The sequence below is a fragment of the Oncorhynchus kisutch genome, linkage group LG21 (assembly GCF_002021735.2).
Source record: "Oncorhynchus kisutch isolate 150728-3 linkage group LG21, Okis_V2, whole genome shotgun sequence".
NCBI lineage: Eukaryota > Metazoa > Chordata > Actinopteri > Salmoniformes > Salmonidae > Oncorhynchus > Oncorhynchus kisutch.
This window is the reverse complement of record NC_034194.2, coordinates 41,219,545-41,226,236: the sequence shown is the minus strand read 5'-3', so window position 1 is coordinate 41,226,236 and position 6,692 is coordinate 41,219,545.

Below are 6,692 nucleotides of genomic sequence, written 5' to 3'. Positions count from 1 at the left end.
TTTTTTTGATGCGTGTTTTCAATGCGCAGATAGTTATGTTCAAATATAAATGTTCATAATGGGTTTCCCTGTGCAACGTCATCATAATGGGTTTCCCTGTGCAACGTCATCATAATGTGTTTCCCCCTCTCATTCTCGCAATTCGGAAAATAAACAAACATAAACAAAACATATGAGCTGAAAACACATTCAATGACTTAAATCTAAACATTTGTCATAACCTCAGAATTGTCATAATCTTTATTTTTATTTTTACAACAGACCAGTAGACAATGTAAATGCATCTCTCATCAATTTGGAGAACAGCAAAAACAAGCAAAATGTACACCAGTCATTAAAACGTTGGTTGCTGTAGCTTCATTTCACCTCAGTCGATCTTATGCCATGTTACTGTGATATCTGAGTGAGAGGAACTAAACAAAATGAGTGGGTGCCCTGGTTGGTAATTAGGCCATGAACACTACACCCTGGCACGTCTACACTGATTCACCCTGGCTAGACTAACGAGACTCATTTACCAATTAACTTTTTTTTTTAACTGACATGGTCTAATTGAATGACTGTCAGTAGCTAGTGTTCCATCCAATTGGTGACAGATTTTCATGTAAATATGCTGCACTGAACAAAAAATATAAAACACAACATGTAAAGTGTTGGTCCCATGTTTCATGAGCTGAAATAAAAGATACCAGAAATGTTCCTTAGGCACAAAAAGCAGATTTATCTCAAATTTGTTTACATCCTTGTTAGTGAGCATTTCACTTTTGTCAAGATAATCCATCCCCTTGACAGGTGTGGCATATTAAGAAGCTGATTAAACAGCATGATCATTATACAGGTGCACCTTGTGCTGGGGACAATAAAAGGCCACTCTAAAATGTGCACTTTTGTCACACAATACAATGCCACAGATGTCTCAAGTCGAGGGGAAATGCTGCATGCTGACTGCAGGAATATCCACCAGAGCTATTGTCAGGGAATTGAATGTTCATTTCTCTACCATAAGCCGCCTCCAATGTCATTTTAGAGAATTTGTCAGTACGTCCAACTGGTGTTAAGGTTTTCTTCCGATGAAAGAGAGGAGGACCAAAATGCAGCGTGGTTATTTTGACACATCTTTAATAAAGATAATAACAAATGATACAAAACCAAAATAATAAAGAAAACACAAAATACTAAGACCAGGGCGTGACAACTGGCCTCACAACCGCAGACCACGTGTAACCGTGGCAGCCCAAGACTTCCACGTGTCTTCTTCACCTGTGTGATCGTCTGAGGGTGGAGGGCGTGGTGCTGTGGAATATTTCTGTCCATTTTGTGTGAAAAAACTTTTCTGATTGGCTGGGCCTGGCTCCCCAGTGTATAGACCTAATGAATTTATTTCAATTTATTTCAATTGACTGATTGCCTTATACAGTGGGGCAAAAAAGTATTTAGTCAGCCACCAATTGTGCAAGTTCTCCCACTTAAAAAGATGAGAGGCCTGTAATTTTCATCATAGGTACACTTCAACTATGACAGACAAAATGAAAAGAAAAATCCAGAAAATCACATTGTAGGATTTTTAATGAATTTATTGGCAAATTATGGTGGAAAATAAGTATTTGGTCACCTACAAACAAGCAAGATTTCTGGCTCTCAAGACCTGTAACTTCTTCTTTAAGAGGCTCCTCTGTCCTCCACTCGTTACCTGTATTAATGGCACCTGTTTGAACTTGTTATCAGTATAAAAGACACCTGTCCACAACCTCAAACAGTCACACTCCAAACTCCACTATGGCCAAGACCAAAGAGCTGTCAAAGGACACCAGAAACAAAATTGTAGACCTGCACCAGGCTGGGAAGACTGAATCTGCAATAGGTAAGCAGCTTGGTTTGAAGAAATCAACTGTGGGAGCAATTATTAGGAAATGGAAGACATACAAGACCACTGATAATCTCCCTCGATCTGGGGCTCCACGCAAGATCTCACCCCGTGGGGTCAAAATAATCACAAGAACGGTGAGCAAATATCCCAGAACCACACGGGGGGACCTAGTGAATGACCTGCAGAGAGCTGGGACCAAAGTAACAAAGCCTACCATCAGTAACACACTACGCCGCCAGGGACTCAAATCCTGCAGTGCCAGATGTGTCCCCCTGCTTAAGCCAGTACATGTCCAGGCCCGTCTGAAGTTTGCTAGAGAGCATTTGGATGATCCAGAAGAAGATTGGGAGAATGTCATATGGTCAGATGAAACCAAAATATAACTTTTTGGTAAAAACTTGTGTTTGTAGGACAAAGAATGCTGAGTTGCATCCAAAGAACACCATACCTACTGTGAAGCATGGGGGTGGAAACATCATGCTTTGGGGCTGTTTTTCTGCAAAGGGACCAGGACGACTGATCCGTGTAAAGGAAAGAATCAATGGGGCCATACATCTCCTTCCATCCAGACGAGTCCCCCTGCTTTAACTATATATGAACTGTAATTCAGCAAAATCGTAGAAATTGTTGCATGTTGCCTTTATATTTTTGTTCAGGAAAAAATATGCATGAAACAATATGTGCATTTTCCCACCAGATTTTCCTCAAATTGTCCTATTGCAGATAAAGGCTGTGCGTGATGTTGGAGTACACATAAAAACACAGTTTACTGTTCCATTCCCACATACCGAATAAAAAAATCCATCGGATTTTCAACTCTACTCATGATATTCTCACAAAAAAAAATGTGCACTATATAGCGTGTGCCCACTCTGGTATGGACACGTGTGGCCACTCTGGTATGGACACGTGTGCCCACTCTGGTATGGACACGTGTGCCCACTCTGGTATGGACACGTGTGGCCACTCTGGTATGGACACGTGTGCCCACTCTGGTATGGACACATGTGCCCACTCTGGTATGGACACGTGTGGCCACTCTGGTATGGACACGTGTGGCCACTCTGGTATGGACACGTGTGGCCACTCTGGTATGGACACTTGTGCTCTAGCCAACAGCTCGCAGATATAGTGCGGGTAGCCTATAGCCTACATGACTAAATTATTGTTTGTCAAACCGTAGCAAAGCATCAATCATCATATCATATATAAAACCCACAATATTTATTTGAAAAGGAACATCTCAATTATCGCCTTGCAATTTGTAGAATAATAATTCCATTTAGCAGACACTTTTATTCAAAGCAATTTACTGTCCCTTATGGGTGGCCCCTGGGAATTAAACACACTATCCTGGCATTGCTGGTGCCTTGCTCTAACCAACTAAGCCATACAGGACCATTCACCTCCCTGGGAAGTTCATCATCATGTATTTAATCTGTATCCTAATAACCTGGTTTCCCGATTAGTCGTAGTGGGAGGACCACACAACATGTCATCGGATGGCTCCAAGTATAGTTCAATATGATGGTTATTATAATCAACATTTACGCATTAAAAAACGTTTCCCCTAACGACATTTGTCACACAATTAATTTTGCAACACAAAAAGATCTCACCTTTTATGTCGACATTTGGAAAGTTTAACGAAAAATGTGTGGTTTCCATCAGGCCTGTTGTGACATTTTTGTACTTTACTCACATAAAAATGTTGCATGGAAACCTGGTTAGTGAGTGACATATAACAAGAGGAAAACTGCTGATGCACAACAACATTTCAAATTGCACTTTGGTGTGTATTCTACAATTCTAACTCTCAAAAGTACATTTTAGACCCTGACTGAGTTCCTAGATAATATAATTGAGGTCTGGACTTCTGTGTCCTCATATGTGTCTACAGCCCTGCATATTTGTGAGTGGATTACAGCCCAAACCCTGTCTGTGTTTTTGGAATGAATGTGTAGTTACTTCAGCAGACCAGACAGACAGACGCTGCACAGACAGGGATTTTAGTCTGAGCTACAGCACTACTCAGTCCCTGAGTTACAGACAGTGGACCCAATCCCACTGCCAATCTCAAACCCAATCTAGACGGAATCCTGTCTATTAATTAAATCATGTGACCATGTCAGATTTATAACAACCCAGATGAAAGCTTGTTGGTGCTATGTTCTGAGCTGCTCCTTGTTTGCTTTAGATAGAAGATCCAACCAAATGTATTTATAAAGCCCTATTTACATCAGCAGATGTCACAAAGTGTTTATACAGAAACCCAAACAGCAAGCAAACACAGTGGCTAGGAAGAACTCCCTAGAAAGGCAGGAACCTAGGAAGAAACCTAGAGAGGAACCAGGCTCTGAGGGGTGACCAGTCCTCTTCTGGCTGTGCCGGGTGGAGATTATAAACCTAGAGCGGAACCGGGCTCTGAGGGGTGACCAGTCCTCTTCTGGCTGTGCCGGGTGGAGATTATAAACCTAGAGAGGAACCAGGCTCTGAGGCGTGACCGGTCCTCTTCTGGCTGTGCCGGGTGGAGATTATAAACCTAGAGAGGAACCAGGCTCTGAGGGGTGACCGGTCCTCTTCTGGCTGTGCCGGGTGGAGATTATAAACCTAGAGCGGAACCAGGCTCTGAGGGGTGACCGGTCCTCTTCTGGCTGTGCCGGGTGAAGATTATTAACCTAGAGAGGAACCAGGCTCTGAGGGGTGACCCGTCCTCTTCTGGCTGTGCCGGGTGGAGATTATAAACCTAGAGCGGAACCGGGCTCTGAGGGGTGACCCGTCCTCTTCTGGCTGTGCCGGGTGGAGATTATAAACCTAGAGAGGAACCTGGCTCTGAGGGGTGACCGGTCCTCTTCTGGCTGTGCCGGGTGGAGATTATTAACCTAGAGAGGAACCAGGCTCTGAGGGGTGACCGGTCCTCTTCTGGCTGTGCCGGGTGGAGATTATAAACCTAGAGAGGAACCAGGCTCTGAGGGGTGACCCGTCCTCTTCTGGCTGTGCCGGGTGGAGATTATAAACCTAGAGAGGAACCGGGCTCTGAGGGGTGACCGGTCCTCTTCTGGCTGTGCCGGGTGGAGATTATAAACCTAGAGCGGAACCGGGCTCTGAGGGGTGACCAGTCCTCTTCTGGCTGTGCCGGGTGGAGATTATAAACCTAGAGAGGAACCGGGCTCTGAGGGGTGACCGGTCCTCTTCTGGCTGTGCCGGGTGGAGATTATAAACCTAGAGAGGAACCGGGCTCTGAGGGGTGACCGGTCCTCTTCTGGCTGTGCCGGGTGGAGATTATAAACCTAGAGAGGAACCGGGCTCTGAGGGGTGACCGGTCCTCTTCTGGCTGTGCCGGTTGGAGATTATAAACCTAGAGAGGAATCGGGCCCTGAGGGGTGACCCGTCCTCTTCTGGCTGTGCCGGGTGGAGATTATAAACCTAGAGCGGAACCGGGCTCTGAGGGGTGACCAGTCCTCTTCTGGCTGTGCCGGGTGGAGATTATAAACCTAGAGCGGAACCGGGCTCTGAGGGGTGACCAGTCCTCTTCTGGCTGTGCCGGGTGGAGATTATAAACCTAGAGCGGAACCGGGCTCTGAGTGGTGACCAGTCCTCTTCTGGCTGTGCCGGGTGGAGATTATAAACCTAGAGAGGAACCTGGCTCTGAGGGGTGACCAGTCCTCTTCTGGCTGTGCCGGGTGGAGATTATAAACCTAGAGAGGAACCAGGCTCTGAGGTGTGACCAGTCCTCTTCTGGCTGTGTCGGGTGGAGATTATAAACCTAGAGCGGAACCGGGCTCTGAGGGGTGACCAGTCCTCTTCTGGCTGTGCCGGGTGGAGATTATAAACCTAGAGAGGAACCGGGCTCTGAGGGGTGACCAGTCCTCTTCTGGCTGTGCCGGGTGGAGATTATAAACCTAGAGCGGAACCGGGCTGTGAGGGGTGACCAGTCCTCTTCTGGCTGTGCCGGGTGGAGATTATAAATCTAGAGCGGAACCGGGCTCTGAGGGGTGACCAGTCCTCTTCTGGCTGTGCCGGGTGGAGATTATAAACCTAGAGAGGAACCAGGCTATGAGGGGTGACCAGTCCTCTTCTGGCTGTGCCGGGTGGAGATTATAAACCTAGAGAGGAACCGGGCTATGAGGGGTGACCAGTCCTCTTCTAGCTGTGCCGGGTGGAGATTATAAACCTAGAGAGGAACCGGGCTCTGAGGGGTGACCAGTCCTCTTCTGGCTGTGCCGGGTGGAGATTATAAACCTAGAGAGGAACCAGGCTCTGAGGGGTGACCAGTCCTCTTCTAGCTGTGCCGGGTGGAGATTATAAACCTAGAGAGGAACCGGGCTCTGAGGGGTGACCAGTCCTCTTCTGGCTGTGCCGGGTGGAGATTATAAACCTAGAGAGGAACCGGGCTCTGAGGGGTGACCGGTCCTCTTCTGGCTGTGCCGGGTGGAGATTATAAACCTAGAGAGGAACCGGGCTCTGAGGGGTGACCGGTCCTCTTCTGGCTGTGCCGGGTGGAGATTATAAACCTAGAGAGGAACCGGCCTCTGAGGGGTGACCGGTCCTCTTCTGGCTGTGCCGGGTGGAGATTATAAACCTAGAGAGGAACCTGGCTCTGAGGCGTGACCGGTCCTCTTCTGGCTGTGCCGGGTGGAGATTATAAACCTAGAGAGGAACCAGGCTCTGAGGGGTGACCGGTCCTCTTCTGGCTGTGCCGGGTGGAGATTATAAACCTAGAGCGGAACCAGGCTCTGAGGGGTGACCGGTCCTCTTCTGGCTGTGCCGGGTGGAGATTATTAACCTAGAGAGGAACCAGGCTCTGAGGGGTGACCGGTCCTCT